Source organism: Sciurus vulgaris, assembly GCF_902686455.1.
Source record: "Sciurus vulgaris genome assembly, chromosome: 14".
In the NCBI taxonomy this organism is placed as follows: domain Eukaryota; kingdom Metazoa; phylum Chordata; class Mammalia; order Rodentia; family Sciuridae; genus Sciurus; species Sciurus vulgaris.
In genome coordinates, this window is record NC_136475.1 from 85,680,003 (window position 1) to 85,697,252 (window position 17,250).

A 17,250-nucleotide genomic window follows, 5' to 3' on the forward strand; every position below is an offset into this window, starting at 1 on the left:
ACCTTCCCCGCGGCTTTCAAAGGGACCCACACACCGTTTCTGCGGCTTGCGGCTCGCGCAACAGGCGGGGACTTAGGACTCCAGCGACGGCAGGCTCCGGGGACTGGAGGATGGGGGCGCCGCCAGCCAGGAGCCCAGCAGGACGCAAAGTCCCTTGCGGGAGTCGACCTGCGAAGTCCTGCACCCGCAACGCCAAACGCCGCGGCCTGGAGCAGCAAAAGGTGGGGAAAGATGCGATAAAGTTGAGGGGTCTCACGCAGAAGTCCCCTGCGGGTGCAGCGAGGTGGGGACGCAAGCAGGTACCTGCGGGAGTCCTGGCGCGTCTGGCTCGCTCCGCTCTGCGACGCCGCTCGCCGGCGCTGCAGGGATCAGGCCTCTCCGAGCCGCCCCGCGCCCGCCGCCTTGGCGGCGAGGAGAGCGGGGTGGCCCGCGTCGGTCGGTCAGTCGGTTGGTCCCGCCGGGCTTGAGAGAGGCGCCCGAGAGCGGCGGGCGGGGCCGGGCGGGGCCCGCCGCTCAGTCACCGCCCCGTTGGTCCGGACTCCGCCCGCGGCCTCGCGTCTAGCCCTTCGCCTGGGCTCCCCTGGCCGAGGGCACGGCGCCCTAGCGCTGGTGGTTGCGGACTGCGGGGGTCAGATGCCGAGACAGGAGGGCAGATGGATGAATGGAAACACCGCTTTGCAGGACGAGCGCCCCCCACCCCTCCCAGGCCCGTGCAGTCACCCCTGGAGCAACCTGCTCTGTCCCGGTGGTCGCAAGGAGTGCGCCCCGGGCCTCCCACCCGGGCTCCAGCCTCACCCCGGCGAAAGAAAATGACCTCCCCCGCGCCTCCGGCGGCTAGAGTAAAACACCTCTCAAAAGTCGCGGCCCAAGCAACTCTTCGCAAATTTGCCGGGATTTTCTTGGGAAGTGGCGAGGCCCCAACTTGTTTTTAAAACAAAGTGCGAAAGAGGAAACAGCCCCAGTACTGCCATCGCTTGCCACCACCCGCTGCTTGAAGACTCACGCACAGCGCAGAACAAGGTGGTTTGTTCCATTCCTCGACTTACCAAGTCAGAAGAGATGGCTGGACATATGCACCAAGCATATGAATCTCATATGCCGAGGGGGAACCAATCGAGTCACCTTTCAGAAGGACGAATGGAAGAGGGAGTCAGAGATGCCTTCCGCCCAGATTGGGGAACAAACAGGACCCCAGAAAGGCCAGCGTGTGGTTCAAAAGGCATTCCTGGCCTCTCTGCACCAATCAAGCACGCTCAGCCAACAGACTGGAGGAGAAACGGGACGCCGGGGGACCCACCCCCGCGCTCCCCCTCCCGCCCCCAAACTGCAGATTTTTAAATTGTGCAGACATGCAGTAATTCCTCAGAGTCAGCTGTTCCACACTGTAGGCGCCCAGTGTTCCCTGGGTTCCCACTCGACATCACTGGCTCTGCCAGCTGCCCTCAACCTGGTGGCCCCAACCCACCATCTGCTGACTACCACCTCAGACTAGCGCTTAGCAAGACCGCACATATTCAAGGATGGGTTCCAAGGGATCTGTGGAATAGGTGAAAGACACTTTCTTGCGCTCACGGAAGTACTCTGTGGTATCTGTCAGGGAATCAAATCCCAGTCAGGGAAAAGGGAGCAATGCTTACAGTATCTTGTAGGCTTCAAAGAGACGCCTGCACCTTGCAGGGGGGATTGGCCCAGAGGAGAGGGTAGCCACCAAAGCATAAGAGGTCTTCCCTTGAAGGACTGGGGACCACTGGTCTCCAGCATCTTCCTTTGGCTCATGAAAGGCAAGAGAGCTGCAGAGCCCACGTTTTGGTTCCTCTGTCCCTAATCCAGTGGTTCTTTGGTTCCCCCAAGCCCACCTCCTCTCCAGTAAAGGAGGATCCAAAGTTTTTGTCTACATTGCTGTTTGCAAGAGGCTGAAAAAGGTAATTTTTACACACAATTCATCATCTTTAACGTAAGATCTAAGTGTATGCCTAAAATGTTTACATTTTATCAGCACCTAAGAAGAATGTTCCCAGGTTTCTCCCAGCAGTTAGCTATGTAATCATTCCCAAATCACCAAGATTATCCCAAAAGCCCAGTCTTGTTTGCTTGCAAAGAATCATGTTCTGCATCTCTAGGCCCTGCAGGAGGCACTTACGCTGCAGGACAGTCAGGAGTCGGGGCTGCAGCACTGCCTGTGAGTAGGAGGGAAAGCACTGGTAGAGGTCAGGAGGCGCTGGTAGCATCTGCAGGAACTGGAAGCGAAAGGGTGAGCCTCCACTGTGGGCAAGTAGAACGCATGTGCAGAGGAGAGATTTGAGTCAGACGGACTTGGTTCTCAGCCTGCTGAAGGATGTGGGCAGTCATCTAGTCTTTCGGTCCTTCTATTGTCATCTGTTAAGGTCACTCTCACTCACAGGATGACCACGTGAAGCAAATGAAATAATAAACAGAAATATGTTGTATGGACCATAAAATCCATCTGTTCCCAGAATGTTTACCCTTGAACTTTGACCACAGTTGAGGCAGGCAAAGTGGTTCATTTATTTCAACACACACACACACACACACACACACACACACACACACACACAGAGGCTTTTCTCCCAACCTGTCCCTATCATCAGGATGCATTCTCTGACTTAATTGCCTTCTTCCCCGCACAGATTCTCTACCTACCCCATCAAAATGTCCTCAGGCTACATGACATGATATCTCCTCCCCTCTTAACTAACCACACCCATGGGAAAGCATCCAGGGAGCCTCACATTAACTTGCCAACTGCAGATCAACCACTGACAGTAGTGCTCACTCCTCTGTGATTTCAAAGAGGACTCCAAACGGTCAAAGTCTCTGGGGATATCCGAAGCCCGTGCGGAAGACATCCAGTCTGCCTTCCAGATCTCTGTGTTCCCTTGCTCTGGACACTGCCCGCTTTGGGCAGTCTCTCTCTTACCCAGTTACCCTGAACTCACTCCTGCTCTCTCTACACCCAAACAGGTCTTTGACCTTTAATTCTCACCAAAGTCTAAATGACAGAAAACCTACTGAACCTACTGGATACTGCTCCTGCCCCCAACACACAAGGTAAGGGAAGTATTGATTTTCTTCTTAAATCAGGACAGATCTACAGGTGAAAATTAAGAAGCTCTCACCTCCAGGAGGAAAGCTGATAGTGAGGGGGTTTTAGTAATAATGGCTGATATTTGTTCAATCTGCCTCTTACTTATTCCTCCCCACTCAGCAGACCGAATGTCACTTCAGCCAATCTGAGCACATGAAAAACCTGCAATTCCTGAAACTGACAGATTTTTTCAGGTTTCCCTGCATTTATACTGAGCCTGCCCCTGCTTACAGTACCATTCCCAACCACCAACCCCTTTCTTGCTCAACAGAACACTGACATAATTCAATTGATGATTAGGACCCTCGGGGAAGTCCCCTCTCCCACCATGGGTTGCAGATCTCCTCTCCATACTGCCTCAGTGTCCTGCTTCCTTCTTTCATAGCACCTGATGTAGGGGATTTTTACTTGCTGGAGAACTCCTGCAAGACTGAATTTCCAGGACCCTGTAGCATCTGTGCGTGAATAACCAAAGGCTGTGTTGTAGGGCCTGCTCATTTCTATCTGCTCATAGTGGGCTCTGCAGTCCTTTATTTCTAGGCTAAGTATTACCAGGTGAAGAAAACATGTAAACCATCATATCAGTCTCTCTGCTTGAATGTCAGGAAGCTCAGAACTGAAGTCATATTAAATTAATTACATTAAATTCTTAATTAGCTAGAATGCTCTTATTCCAGATTATTTCAACAATGATCATGCTTCTTTCATGAAATTATATAGGCTTACCTTAACTGCCCTCTTGTATTTTTGTAATTAAATGTCCTTTAAATCTTCATAGTCTCAGAGTCCAAAGGTTTGAATTCAGGTTCACCTCTGCTCTGATGAGCTCAGTGGTATTTCCTCCTTGGCTCTCTCTTTGGGTTTTGGATGATGCGATCTTTAAGGTCCTTGCCAGCTCTAAAAGCTTTATATTTCTATAGATTAAAGGAGATAGTTTATAAATTATTAAAGAAAGAAGAGCCCTGTGACAGAATATGGCCTACATCTCCTGGCACAAAAGAATGTTTACCTCTGGTACTTGGAGATGCTCTCGGAGGACACTCTGGGATTTCCCAACGTGAGTTCCACCCACCACCTGTGCCTGTTCCAAAGCCTTCGAGCATACATACTACATTCTGGTGGATACTCATCACACGTTGGCCTAGTAAAGGCTCTGTCTGAATAAGTCAGGCTATGAAATGGTCTGTCAAAGGACTCAATCTGGCCACAGCTTGACTTTTTCAAGCTCTTCACACTCCTTCTTCCTTTTTCACCCCATCTTTTCCCTCCCCTCTGCAACCCGATGACATTTCAGCCTCACAGCTCTGACCTGTCTTTTCATTGCATGCTATTTGAGTCTTGGCCCTTTCTGTGTCCTGCTCTCTAACGAATGTTTCCATTCTGCACCTGGAAAAGGCCTATTTCACTTCCCATATCAAGTCAAATGTCACCTCTCCTATAAGGCTTTCTGTGACTCGAAAACCAGATTTAGTTGCTTCTTCTACTGCCTCCCATTTTACTTTGTACAAAACTCCAAATACAGTTGTATTTCTGTACTAGTATTTGAATTGAGTCCCATGCATTAAGAGGGAGGTTCTTGAGGGAAGGAGCTATGTGGTATTATTTATCTCAATATCTTCAGAATCCACTATAGATATTCAGCAAATGCTTTAAGAATGGAAAGGTAGATGATTGGATGGGTGGATGGACAGATGGACCCATGAACTAAGCTCCTGAAATTGCATGGGAAGATGCAAAAAAGCAAACCAAGAGCACCAAAGACCAGAGATGTCATCTTGGTGGTTTTCCCTCAGAAGGGGAACTTAAGACCTAGCCTTTCTTTCTTTCTTTCTTTTTTTTTAATTTGTTCTATTTAGTTATACATGACAGCAGAATGCATTTTGTTTCATTGTACACAAATAGAGTACAATTTTTCTTTTCTTTGGTTGTACACAATGTAACGTCACACCATTTGTGCAACCATACAGGTATATAGGGTAATGATGTCCATCTCATTTCACCATCTTTCCCGCCCCTTGCCCCCTCCCCTCCCCTTACTCCCCTCTGTCCAATCCAGGTTCCTCCATTCTTCCCTTACACCCTTAAACCCATTATATATCAACATCCACTTATCAGAGAAAACATTTGACCTTTGTTTTGGGGGGATTGACTTATCTTACTTAGCATGATATTCTCCAACTCCATCCATTTATCTGCAAATGCTGTAATTTTATTTTTCTTTAAGGCTGAGTCATATTCCATTGTGTATATATACCACAACTTCTTTATCCATTCATCTATTGAAGGGCATCTAGGTTGGTTCCACAATCTAGCTATTGTGAATTGAGCTGCTGTAAACATTGATGTGGCTGCATCACTATAGTATATCAATTTTGAAGTCCTTAGGGTATAAACCAAGGAGTGGGATAACTGGGTCAAATGGTGGTTCCATTCCAAGTTCTCTAAGAAATCTCCTTACTGCTTTCCAGAGTGGTTGCACCAATTTGTGATCCCACCAGCAATGTATGAGTGTGCCTTTTTCCCCACATCCTTGCCAATATTTATTGTTACTTATAGTCTTGATAATTGCCATTCTCATTGGAGTTTAGGGTCCAATTAGGGTAGTTTTGATTTGCATTTCTCTAATTACTAAGAATGTTGAATATTTTTTCATATATTTATTAATCGATTGTATATCTTCTTCTGTGAAGTGTCTGTCCAGTTCCTTAGCCCATTTACTATTAGGTTATTTGTATTTTTGGTGTTAGATTTTTTGAGTTCTTTATAAATTCTGGAGATTAGTGCTCTATCTGAAGTGCATGTGGTAAAGATTTTCTTCCACTCTGTAGGCTCTCTCTTCATGTTATTGATTGTTTCCTTTGCTGAGGAAAAAACTTTTTAGTTTGAATCCATCCCTTTTATTGATTCTTGATTTTATTTCTTGCACTTTGGAATTCTTATTCAGGAAGTCTGGTCCTAAGCTGATATGATGACGATTTGGGCCTACTTTTTCTTCTGTTTGGTGCAGGATCTCTCGTCTAATTCCTGGGTCCTTGATCCATTTTGAGTTGAGTTTTGTGCAGGGTTAGAGATAGGGGTTTAATTTCATTTTGCTGCATATGGATTTCCAGTTCTCCCAGCACCATTTGTTGAAGAGGCTGTCTTTTCTCCATTTTATGTTTTGGGCATCTTTGTCTAGTATGAGATAACTGTATTTATGTGGGCTTGTCTCTATGTCTTCTATTCTGTACCATTTATCTACCTGCCTATTTTGCCGCCAATACCATGCCATTTTTGTTACTATAGCTCTGTAGTATAGTTTAAGGTCTGGTATTGTGATGCCTCCTGCTTTAGTCTTCTTGTTAAGTATTGCTTTGAAGATCTAGCCTTTATTTCTAACTACAAGAATAAAGGATATCTTCATGTTAGGCTGCTGGACACAACCTCATGGTCTTTTCTACTTAGTAGTAGTTTCTCCAATTGTTATCTGGGTACCAGAGTGACCACCTCTTCCCAGTGTCTAGAACTGTTTCAGTTTTAAAACTGAAAATCCAGTGTATCAGGAACACCTTCAGTTGGGGGCAAACCAGGAGAGTTGACCATCCTCCTAGACATGTTGCTCCCCAGGATAAAAATCGACATAACCTAACCTCCCATGAACTAGGAGAGGGCTCAGGGCTGAGTCTTTCCAAAGGGACATTAGTGGAAGTGATGCCTTAGGCTTCTGGGAAATGTCACCAAAGGAAGGAAGGAGCACCCCCTCCTCTCTCTGCCTTCATGCTCTCTGGAGTACAGAGAAAGCAGTTGGATCTGGACTGGACATCTGGACCTACAAGTAGAAGCCACAAGACAAGGATAGCAGAGTCAGTAGATAGAAGGTGCCTGAGTCACCTTAACGTCCCTGGAATTTCTTTGTTTATACCAGGGTCATAAACTTATCATCTAAGTCACTGTTATTCAAGGCTTTCTGTCACTCACTCACAGGAGAACCCCACCTTGTGGGACTGTGGACATCAGCCTCAGTGCTGGCTTGTGACACTCCCTCCTTCTCAGGGTCCCAGCCCCTTGGCTTCAGAAAAGGCCTTGTGTTCCCAGAATCCATGCCTCTAGGGCAGGGTCCTCCTTCAGCCAAACTCACACTCACCCGAAGGCCTATTGTGACCCAGAGCCAGGGAAAGGCAGGAAATACGAGAGCCAGCATTGAGATGTCAATGTTCTCAAAGTGCTCAAGTGGCGTCTCCATCGCCTGCCAGCTACTGCCTGTAGACAGCAAGGCACTCGCTGCCTACTTCGCTCTTCCAGAAAGATCTTTAATTCCGTCTCATCATCATATCTGGATAAGATAGCCTTTGGTTTCCAGGTGTCCTTGCAAAATGTCGCTGACTACTTTGAATGCATATACTTTTAATTTACATAAATGGTATTTGTCTTTTAATCTCAAACGTCTCTGTATTCTCATTAACATGTTTGTTGTTTTTAGCTCCATCCTTACTGCTCTTTGCAGCTGGTCTGTTTTCTTTATTACTTTGTGCATCGTTCTGAAGCTACCCCTCCATTCCCCAGTGATGGATCCCCCCAGTGCTCCACATTGCCGCCACCACATCCTTATACGTGTCACCTTACAGACCTGAGGAGAATTTGAGGGGGAAAATACACCCGGCAGCTGGCTCACTAGTTACAGGGTACAGACAAGCTGATGTGGAAATACTGAAATGCTTCTACGTTGGTTAGTAAATAGCCACGCTCCCAAACTCCCTGCCTACCCATCCAGTTTTCCCAGCTCCTTTCCCAGAACAATCCAGGTTTTTCTACCATCAGGCAACACAAAGGTTAATGCTTGGACGAGCTAGAACTGACAATCTTTTCAGCACAGTTTTTAAATATTTTTAATATGACTACTGGATATTTGTAATATTGTCTCAGTCCTTATTTCTCCAAAAAGCCACCAGGGCCAAAAGCTAGCCTAAAGAGTCCAATCCACTGTCCTGTCTTAACAGTAAGAAATCCTCAAAGCTACAGAACCTTACTGATATTTTGATCTGCATCACCAAGGGCCTGTCCTACTTTATCCAACCCAGAGACATGGGGCCTGCAGGCTGCGATCCCCTCCTCTGATATCAGGGCCAACACCAGAAGAAGGCGTCCCAGCAGGCGAAGAGCACTGGACTCAACACCCTGAGTTCCAGCTTGGCTCTCTGTCCCCCTAGATGTGACTTTGAGGATAACCTTCCCCCTCAGACTCTCTTTCCTCGTTTGCAAGATGCTCACCCCCAATGTCCATCAAAGGGGTTCTAATAAGATATGATGTGATCCTGGATGATATAGAGAAAGGGAAACAATTTTGGGTGTCAAACTCAGCATTATACTAGCTGGGTAACTGTAGCTTTCTCTTGGCTCAGTCTCCTTATTAAATGGGGACAATGACACTGTATTGTAAGGTCTGAAGTTGTGTGTGCTCTGTTAACACCTTTCAGTCTCATAGGGCCTCAAAGGACTAGCTGTGAGTTCCTCTGCTCTTGCCAAATCCACATCCCCAAGCCCCAGCAGAAAGGCACCCCACCTCACAAGCTTTCCTATCAGCTGGACCAGCTGCAACCCAAATAGTCCTCACACAAATGGGTTTTGCTTCCCTGCCAGCCCACGAAACTACTCAGAAAACCAGTCACACCTTCCCAAGGGAACCAGGGAGTGCTCCGCCCTCTTGTCATTTACCAATCCTGATACCCACAGTGTGTATTGACTCATTCTACCACTGATTGCCACCACATGTGGCCCTGCATAGCACACAGCATCCTCTCTCCCAGGCTGTGAGTACATACTTACTAATAAACTGCTGTCCAAGGTCCAATGACCTGTGTTCGGGCATCCCTACTGTTCAGGGGAGGGAACCCCCTTTAAGAGTGGTGAGCAAGAGGCGCACAGGAAGCGACTTCTCTGTGCCTCGGTCTGGCAGAAGCTCATCTAAGGCAGGAACGCAAACTGAGTCACAAGCAGGATATTGGTGACATCCCCAGGAGAACACAGCTGGAACCTGACTGGGAAGCAGCCAGGAGCTTTCTTAAGCTGTTTTGAAAAGATCTACCTCAGACCAACTAATTTTATATTTTTCTTGCCAAAGGGGAAAAAAGAGAGAAAAGCCATTTCTCCTTTTCATAATTTAAGTGGAGACTGCTCAGACAGGCTACATTACCATACTCCCAGGATCATAAAGATGGGCATGTGGTGAAATGACCGCTTTCCTCCCCAAACCCCCCGGAACCAGAAAGAGATACCAGGTCTCTGGAGTTCAAAGCAGTAGTGGACTGATGACTGGCAGGGGGTTGAGAGATACCTGACTGACTCTCCCCTCAATTCTATTATCAGTCTGCATCCTAATCTTCCTTTGACTCAGTTTTCTCATCTGTAGAATGGAACTTACTAACAGGCCAGATACTAAGCTAAGAAGGGAGCTGAGGAGACCTGAGCTCCTCACTGAAGGAGTCCTTGATCCACTGGGCTGGCACCACTGGGCTGCTCTTCCAGGCAGGGTGCTACAATGACCTAAGGATGATAGAGTGGAGAAATACAGCACTGCGTCATATGTCACTTGTCCCTCAAGTCCCATTCATCCCATCTATCTTAGCAGCAGAGCTCCAGTGTTTACTAGACAGTCATTTGCACGGTCTAGGCACATTACATCTCCGAGCCTCTCCAACAACTGTGTGGCCACACCAACCTGTAGAGTGAGATGCAAGCCCCGAATCTGTGACGCTTCCGACCTGTCCCCTTAAAAAGAGCACACACGCACATCCTCCTTCTTCCAGCCTCCTGACTAGAATGTAGAAAAGGTGACTAGCATTCCAGTCCTCCACTTGGGGCCATGAAAACAAGGGTGCTCCCTAGGGACGTCAGAATGTGAGCGGAATGGAATTCGAGCCCTCCCGCTTCAGGAAGCTGTGGTGGCAGGGCTGCACACTGTCAGCTGCTCTCTTCTGGTACCAGAGACACACGCAGCTCACTCACTGAGGAGCCTGTGTGTGCATTAGTGCAGTCGATCCCAATCTCAACTGACATAACAAAGAGTCAACATTAATAACTAGTACACAAAGCCCCTGCTTTATTTAGCTCCTAAGGATCGGCTGAGACTTTTCCGCAAAGATCCAACCTTTGACTTCTGGAATGCCAAGTGCCATGGTGGTACTGAGTGAAGGGTTATGGAAAATAATTTTCCCATAAGACAGCTCCCCAAGAAACATGGAAGGTCAGTGTGGCTCAGAAGGAGGGAGGAGAAAATTGGACAAACATTAAGCCTCTCCCAGAGCATTCTTTCCTGATAACAACGCTGGGCCTTAAACCTTGACCTTCCCCCATGGCAAATCAGTCCTAAATGACAATGGGCAAGAGTTGAGTATTTGTCCCTGGGGTCTGGTTTTAACCTGTACAACTAGCCCCTGATGATCAAAACTGCACATGCACAGCTTCCAATGATGACATCATCCTCATTGTACCCTATAAAACCAAAATCCCTGCTATGACTGGCGGCCATTTTTCCATCCGGAAAATGGGCCCCAACAGCGCCCGAGTCCGCAAAGGAATAAAGGCTTCTCTGAATCCATCGAGGTCTGCTTCCTGTCCTTTTGCACTTACACTGAGCACTGCAGAGATTTTCAAAATTATCTTAGTGAGATCCAAACCAGTGAATGGACTCAGGCCACTTTAAGACTGATATGTCTGGAAAATGCTACCTTCTTTGGAAATCGCAGGTAGATTTCTAGGACACTAAATCAACTGTTGAGGACTTGGACCCACATGCACCCGCATTAACACACATAGGCAGGTGCTTCTCAACTTATAGTGGGGTTATATTCCCAAAAAAACATCCTAAGTTGAAAACATCTTTAAGTCGAAAATGCATTTAATAAACCTAACCTGCTGAACATTGTAATTTAGCCCAGCCTACTTAAAAATCATCTAACACAAAGCCTGTTTTATACTACAGTGTTGAACATCCATGTAATTTATTAACTACTTACTGTACTGAAAGTGAAAAATGGAATGATTATATGGTTGCATCATGAAATTGAAAGCTTCTAAGGCAAACCATGCTGAAGTCTTGCTTCGGCAGCACATACACTAAAATCGGAACGATACAGAGATTAGCATGACCCCTGTGTAAAGATGACATGCAAATTTGTGAAGCATTCCAAATTTTTTAGAACGAAACAGGCATTATTACCCTACATACATGTATGATTACACTCCTGGTGTGACTCAGCACCATGTACAGCCAGAGGAATGAGAAGTTGTGCTCCATTTATATACACTGTGTCAAAATGTGTCCTACTGTCATGTATAACCAATTAGAACAAATAAAAAATTAATTTAAAAAATGCTGTGAAACATGCACTAATCTCCAAAATTTATAAAGGACTTACAAAACTTTACACCAAAAATACGAAATACCCCATCAATAAATGGGCTAAGGAACTGGACAGACACTTTACAGAAGATATACAGGTGATTAAAAAATATATGAAAAAGTGTTCAACATCTCTAGTAATTAAGAGAAATGCAAATTAAAGCCACCCTAAGAGTTCATATTACTCTAATTAGAATGGCTATTATCAAGAACACAAGCAATACTAGGTGTTGGCATGGATGTGGGGAAAAAGGCACATTTGTACATTGCTGGTGGAGTTGCAAATTGGTGCAGCCACTCTGAAAAGCAGTGTGGAACTCCTCAGAAAACTTGAAATGGACCCACCTTTTCACCCAGTTATCCCACTCCTCAGTTTAGAACCAAAGGACTTAAAATCAGCATACTACAGTAACACAGTCACATCAATGTTTATAGCAGCTCAATTCACAATAGCTAGATTGTGGAACCAACCTAGATGCCCTTCAACAGATGAACGACAAAGAAATTGTGGTATATATACACAATGGAATATTATTCAACTAAAATTATGTCATTTGCAGGTAAATGGATGGATGGAGAATATCATGCTAAGTGAAATAAACCAATCCCAAAAAACCAAAGGCCAAATATTTTCCCTGAGGGGGTGGGGTTAAGAGAAGAATAGAGGAAATCTGGATTACATAGAGGGAAATGAGAGGGGAGGCGGCAGGGGTATGAAAGATGGTGGAATGAGACAGACATCATTACCCTACGTATGTGTATGATTACATGAATGGTATGAATCTACATTGTGTACAACCATAGAAACAAAAAGTCGTACCCCATTTGTGTACAATGAATCAAAATGCAGTCTGTAAAAATAATTTTAAAAATTGCTGAAAACCATCTGTATACTCATGCACACACTAATCACATACTCTCAGGATGCCACACATAGACATCACAAAAGTTGTGGCTGAGGAAACTGAATTTCTCCAAGTACTACACGTAGTTAGGTGGTGTTTTAAATTTGCATCACCTTCTGTTATTGTCCTTACATCTTTCAGGAGCTGGCTCCCCATATCTCTTTCTCAATTTTTTTATTTGATAGAATGCTCACTTCTTGAGAACGGAGGCTGTCTTCTTCAGCTCTGTATTTTCCCAAGTCCTCAGCCCAGTGCACCACCAGGCAACCCCAATCAGGCTCTGGAGGGACTGGGGTCAGAGCCAGATGCTGAGCTCGAGAAGATATCAAAGCATGAACATGGCGCCTGAATCGATTGATGGGCTCACCTAGAGGAGCAGCCCTGGAGGGAGAAGAGGGGCCTGTGGGAGCTTGCCTCACTCTCAGGAAGCATCCTCCAGGAAGGTGAGGTCTCACGATTTCCCACGTATCAGGATTTTCCTTCCGACCCTAGAACTTGTGTGCCGGTGGGGATCTTCCCCTGCCCACTTTTCCATGACTCCACCTCCACAGTTAGAGATGGACATCAAGCTTTCTTGCATTTGCTCCTTTGATGATTCAGGGCCCACTTCCAATCTGTATTCAAAGTTATTGAAAATAATAACTCAGAAAAATGTAGTGCTTGGACAATCTGGGGCCTTCACGATCACTAGAAGCCACCAAAGCCTGACACTGGGAATGAATGTGAGGGTGTGTGGTTTTGCAAGGAGTGATGACTGAGAAATAATAACTTCTGCCCTCAGAATGTTTTGAGCTGAGTAATCCCCCTCCCAAATTATTCAGGAACCCCCTCCACTACTCAACAAACTTTTTATTCACTTCTCGTTTATTCTACATCTCCTATGCAATCCTTCCCAAGTCATCTCCACTCCAAATCTTGTAAAGTCTCCATCTCAATTCAATCCCCAGGTCTCATTAACAGCAGATGGCCTGTTCACCTACTCACCGAGAAGATAGAGGCCACGGGAGCTGTGGTCCACCTGTCTACCCTCTTATCTACCTGTAAGTCTCCCTGAGACCTCACAGACCCCTCCATTTTTTCCTCCTGCTTTCAGTTGTGAAACCTGAAGTCACAGAGTGTAGAGTACATCAGAGAATCCATACTGGGAAGAGATCCTAAGAATGTAAGGGATGTGGGAAAGCTTTAGGCAGAGGACACACCACAGCAACCTTGGAACGGTTCTGGGGGAGCGAAAACTGGGAGCGCAGCCGCTGTGGCAAAGCTTGTGGGCTTTATCTTTTAAGAAGTCTCAGAGCAATCACACTAGAGAAAAATCTCACAAACGCAGAGTATGGAGAAGCCTGCAGCTACATACAGCTCAGCACTTAGCAGACACCAATGCACAGGAGGGACCTTCCAAGATAATGTGTGAAAACAAAAGTTTGACATGAGACAAAAGCCAAATCTAAATCCATGACTCTATGCTTCAAAATCTCAGGACTCAAATAAATTTGAGGACTTGATAGTAATTTTGCCGGCTGTGTAAATAAACACTAGATTGGTATGTACTGATTATTGGCACCTCCATATGGAGTGCTTAAGAATAAGATTCTCATAAAATAAATGATTGTGACTATGGTCTGAATATGTCCCCAAAAATCTACATGTTGAAAGTTCATGGCTGTAGTGACAGTATTAAGAGGCAGACAGTGATTAGGAAGGCTTCACCCTCTAGCATGGAATTAGGGTCTGTACAAAAGGCTTTGGGGAGTGGGTTCCTTCTGCTCTCCCACCTTGTGAGCACATAGAGAAGCAGAGACTAGACCTATAGTCACTGTTGTCTTGGACTTTCCAGTCTCCAGAACAGTGAAAAATAAATTTTCATTAGTTATGAGCTACCCAGTCTCACATATTTTGTTACAACAGCACAAACAGACTAATACAGTCACTGAGGAGCTAACTTGTAACCACAGCATGCCCTTTAGGGCCTGGTGGAAATCCACAGGCTCCACAGCTGTTTCTGGGCTCCATCATTTACTGCCTGTCCTGCCATGTGCAGGTGACTCAGCTCTCATTCACTAATTCATTCAACTACTGCCTGAGGGTCTACTGGGTGCTAAGTGAACTAACCAAAGCCACAATTTAACCATCATAAAATGAGGGTTTGCTAATACTAAGTTACAGGTTTGTCTGGCTTCCATGCCTGACCAAACTCCACAGGGAATAATAAGTGTGAATTATCTTCCACTTTCCTTCCTGGCTCTCTGTACCCATGTTCCTTTTCTGTATATAAAAAAGAATGTCTCATAAACAGAACAAATTCCTAGTTGGATAATGAAGATCATCAATATAAATCCTAAATAAACTTCAAGGCATACTCTTCCACACTCACAATGAAGAACTGAGGCGCATAGTCTGGTTCAGCTAAATTCTCATTATATGTAAACCATCCCAGGGCAGCATCGACAAGGTCTGTCGGAAGATGACAAGCAGGATCCCTCAGGCTAGAGGGCTGGCGGTGTGGCTCCCAATGTGCCCTCCCTCCCTTCCTCGCTCAACAAATGTTTTCTTCTCCCCATTAACTCAGTCCCAGACTCAGTGCAAAGAACTGAGATCGTTTTGAATTTCAAAGGAACACACAGATGTGGGTGTGCGAATTGTTAATTGTCTTTATTTTTCTATTATTGGGTTTATAGCAGCAGAAAAATAATCTTGGTGATGGGGCCAGGGAGGAGGGAAGGAAAAGGAGAGGTAGTAGGGATGGAAATTGACCAAATTATATTGCATATTGTATGAATATGCAATAACGAATTCCACAATTATGTGTAATTACAATGCACCAATAAAAATTAAAATAAGGAAACTAAAAAGAGAAGAATATTGATAATGGACAGGTAAATCTGATGTTTTCTGGAGTTAAATTATAAACTCAGGATCTTCCTTTGCCCCCTATGTCCCTAAAGCCCTGTAGATCCCTAGCTCTGGGGGTTAAATGGAGTAAAGTCTCCAGAGGGGCTCTGCCCACCCTGGCCTCTGCTGGGATGGGCTTCCTGGTGCTTGTCTCTCGACCTACACAGTCACTCATCACTGATGTCTACAAGTTCTCAGGGCCCTCAGTTGCTTATTGAAGGCATTCTGTCCCTTCTTAGACCTGACCCTCCTCTTTTGGTCCATCACCCCACTTATGGCACTTCTTAAGTACCTCTGCAAGGTTCTGGAACTCAGCCCCTTTCCCTGCACTGCAGAGGCACCCTGTAAGTTAGCTCTGCTTAGTGTCTTTCTTCCAAACAGCTCACTCAGCTACTCTGAGCTCAAATGCATGCTGGAAGCAGATATCTCTACATGGTTATAAAAATGGAATTGTGTGCTTCGCTTTGGGATCCTACCAAACTTACCTGCGATTCCATCTTCCTTCCCTTCCTAGAACCTCCACCAATCCTCCAGGTCTAAATCCCCTGGGGCCGCCCACCATCTCAAGGCAAGCTCTGTGTAGAAAAACTCACTTCCTCAACCATTCTCTTTTCCATCTGTTGTTGGTGCCAGAATCTTGTTCTTTAATAATTAATCCCTTTCTTACAAAGTCATTGCTATGGGCTTCCAGAGCCTACTTTGCAAGTCAAAAGTGAAAGCTCTGACATTTCTTCCTCTTTGCATTCCCATTATTACAGGAATCCCAACCTCCCTGGGGCAACAGAATGTCTCCCTCTCACAGGGGGAAGATTGTGTACCAAAAAACATGGGAGGAGCTCTGATCAGTGTTTTGAAATATGATCTCACTACATATTACCCACACAAGGTCTCTACATTGAAAAGTTCACAGGGCGAAATTTTCACTGAATAGTGAGTCAGGCCAATTGACCAGCTACAACAGAAATTGAAAAGATTGACTCTGTTTAGCAAAAATTGGTTTGTAAGGCTATCCATAGATTCAGCTCTATCTCAGACACTTGTGGAATCGGGACAAGGGCACACACAGAGGTTCTCAGCCACCAAGGAGACCGTGTTGCCTGCCAGTGTGGTCCCTCCCAACAGCATAAGGGAGCCTCAGATTCATCCTAAAGGGAATTTCAACTCACTCAATGTCCGTAAGGCATGGCCGAAGGGCTTCTTGACCAAAAGATTTTTCTTTTCTCCGATGTGCTACCATTCAGAGACCATGTTTAGGTTAAAGTCTTTGGTAGTTCTGAAACCAAACAATGTCATAAATACAAACCCTTCCTTGTCAGAGTAGAAAAAGTTTATTCCATCTAGAATCCAAACTGAAATGCACAGACTGTTTTTGGTCAACTCCTTTATTTAGTTCAGGCTTTAAGTAAGAGCAGTACTTATTTTCCATATTCATTGAATTTACAAGCTTGGTCAGAACGACAACAACAAAACAGTGTGTAGCTATTGGAGAATGCCAGGCAATTACCTTTTCTCAGGAAAAGCAAGTGAGGCTTGAGGATGGTGTTTGGCCAGTCAGCCATTCTCTCCTGGGGCTTCGTAATGGAACACGGGGAAGATGGGCCAGTGGCAGTCTCTCTTGTCGGAGTGGAGGTGACTGTCTGTGGCAACAGGTTTGAGATAGCTGCTACGTTTTTGCTCTTTGCTTCATGCCTTTCAGACTGCCTTTGAGTCTTGCCAATTCCCAAGTGTGATCGTCTCGACTCTCATGAATTCTGTGAGTGCCCAAGAAATTACCCTTTGGTTAAATTTGTCAGCTATTTTTCAGTTACTTGCAACCAGGAATTTGAGCAAATCAGACACTGGAAAGGCTTATTTCTCTTCTTTTCTGTTGCTACCAGCATATCAGAGTCCCGTGAGCTCTCTGCCAAGCTCTCTCTCTTCCTTGTTTTGGCATAGGCGCAGCGTTGTTTGTGCCGGCTGAGTCTAGCCTCCGA

General features: G+C 45.6%; 1 protein-coding gene and 1 long non-coding RNA gene across 6 annotated transcripts in view; one reads left to right on the top strand and one right to left on the bottom strand.

Moving 5' to 3' along the window:
- KCNS3 (potassium voltage-gated channel modifier subfamily S member 3) overlaps positions 1 to 2,468 on the bottom strand; it is a 47,118-nt gene extending 44,650 nt beyond the window's left edge. For 2 of the 5 annotated variants that reach the window (XM_079111144.1, XM_079111138.1), the window contains exon 1: positions 304 to 1,028. The gene's annotated coding sequence lies outside the window, so the exon portion shown is untranslated. The other 3 variants (XM_079111143.1, XM_079111139.1, XM_079111137.1) reach the window with 3 other exon arrangements.
- On the top strand, positions 93 to 15,134 carry LOC306644310. The gene is made up of 4 exons (XR_013759280.1): positions 93 to 221; positions 2,983 to 3,078; positions 12,574 to 12,831; positions 13,336 to 15,134. It is a non-coding gene; the product is annotated as an uncharacterized lncRNA (long non-coding RNA).
- The last annotated feature ends 2,116 nt before the right edge of the window (positions 15,135 to 17,250 follow it).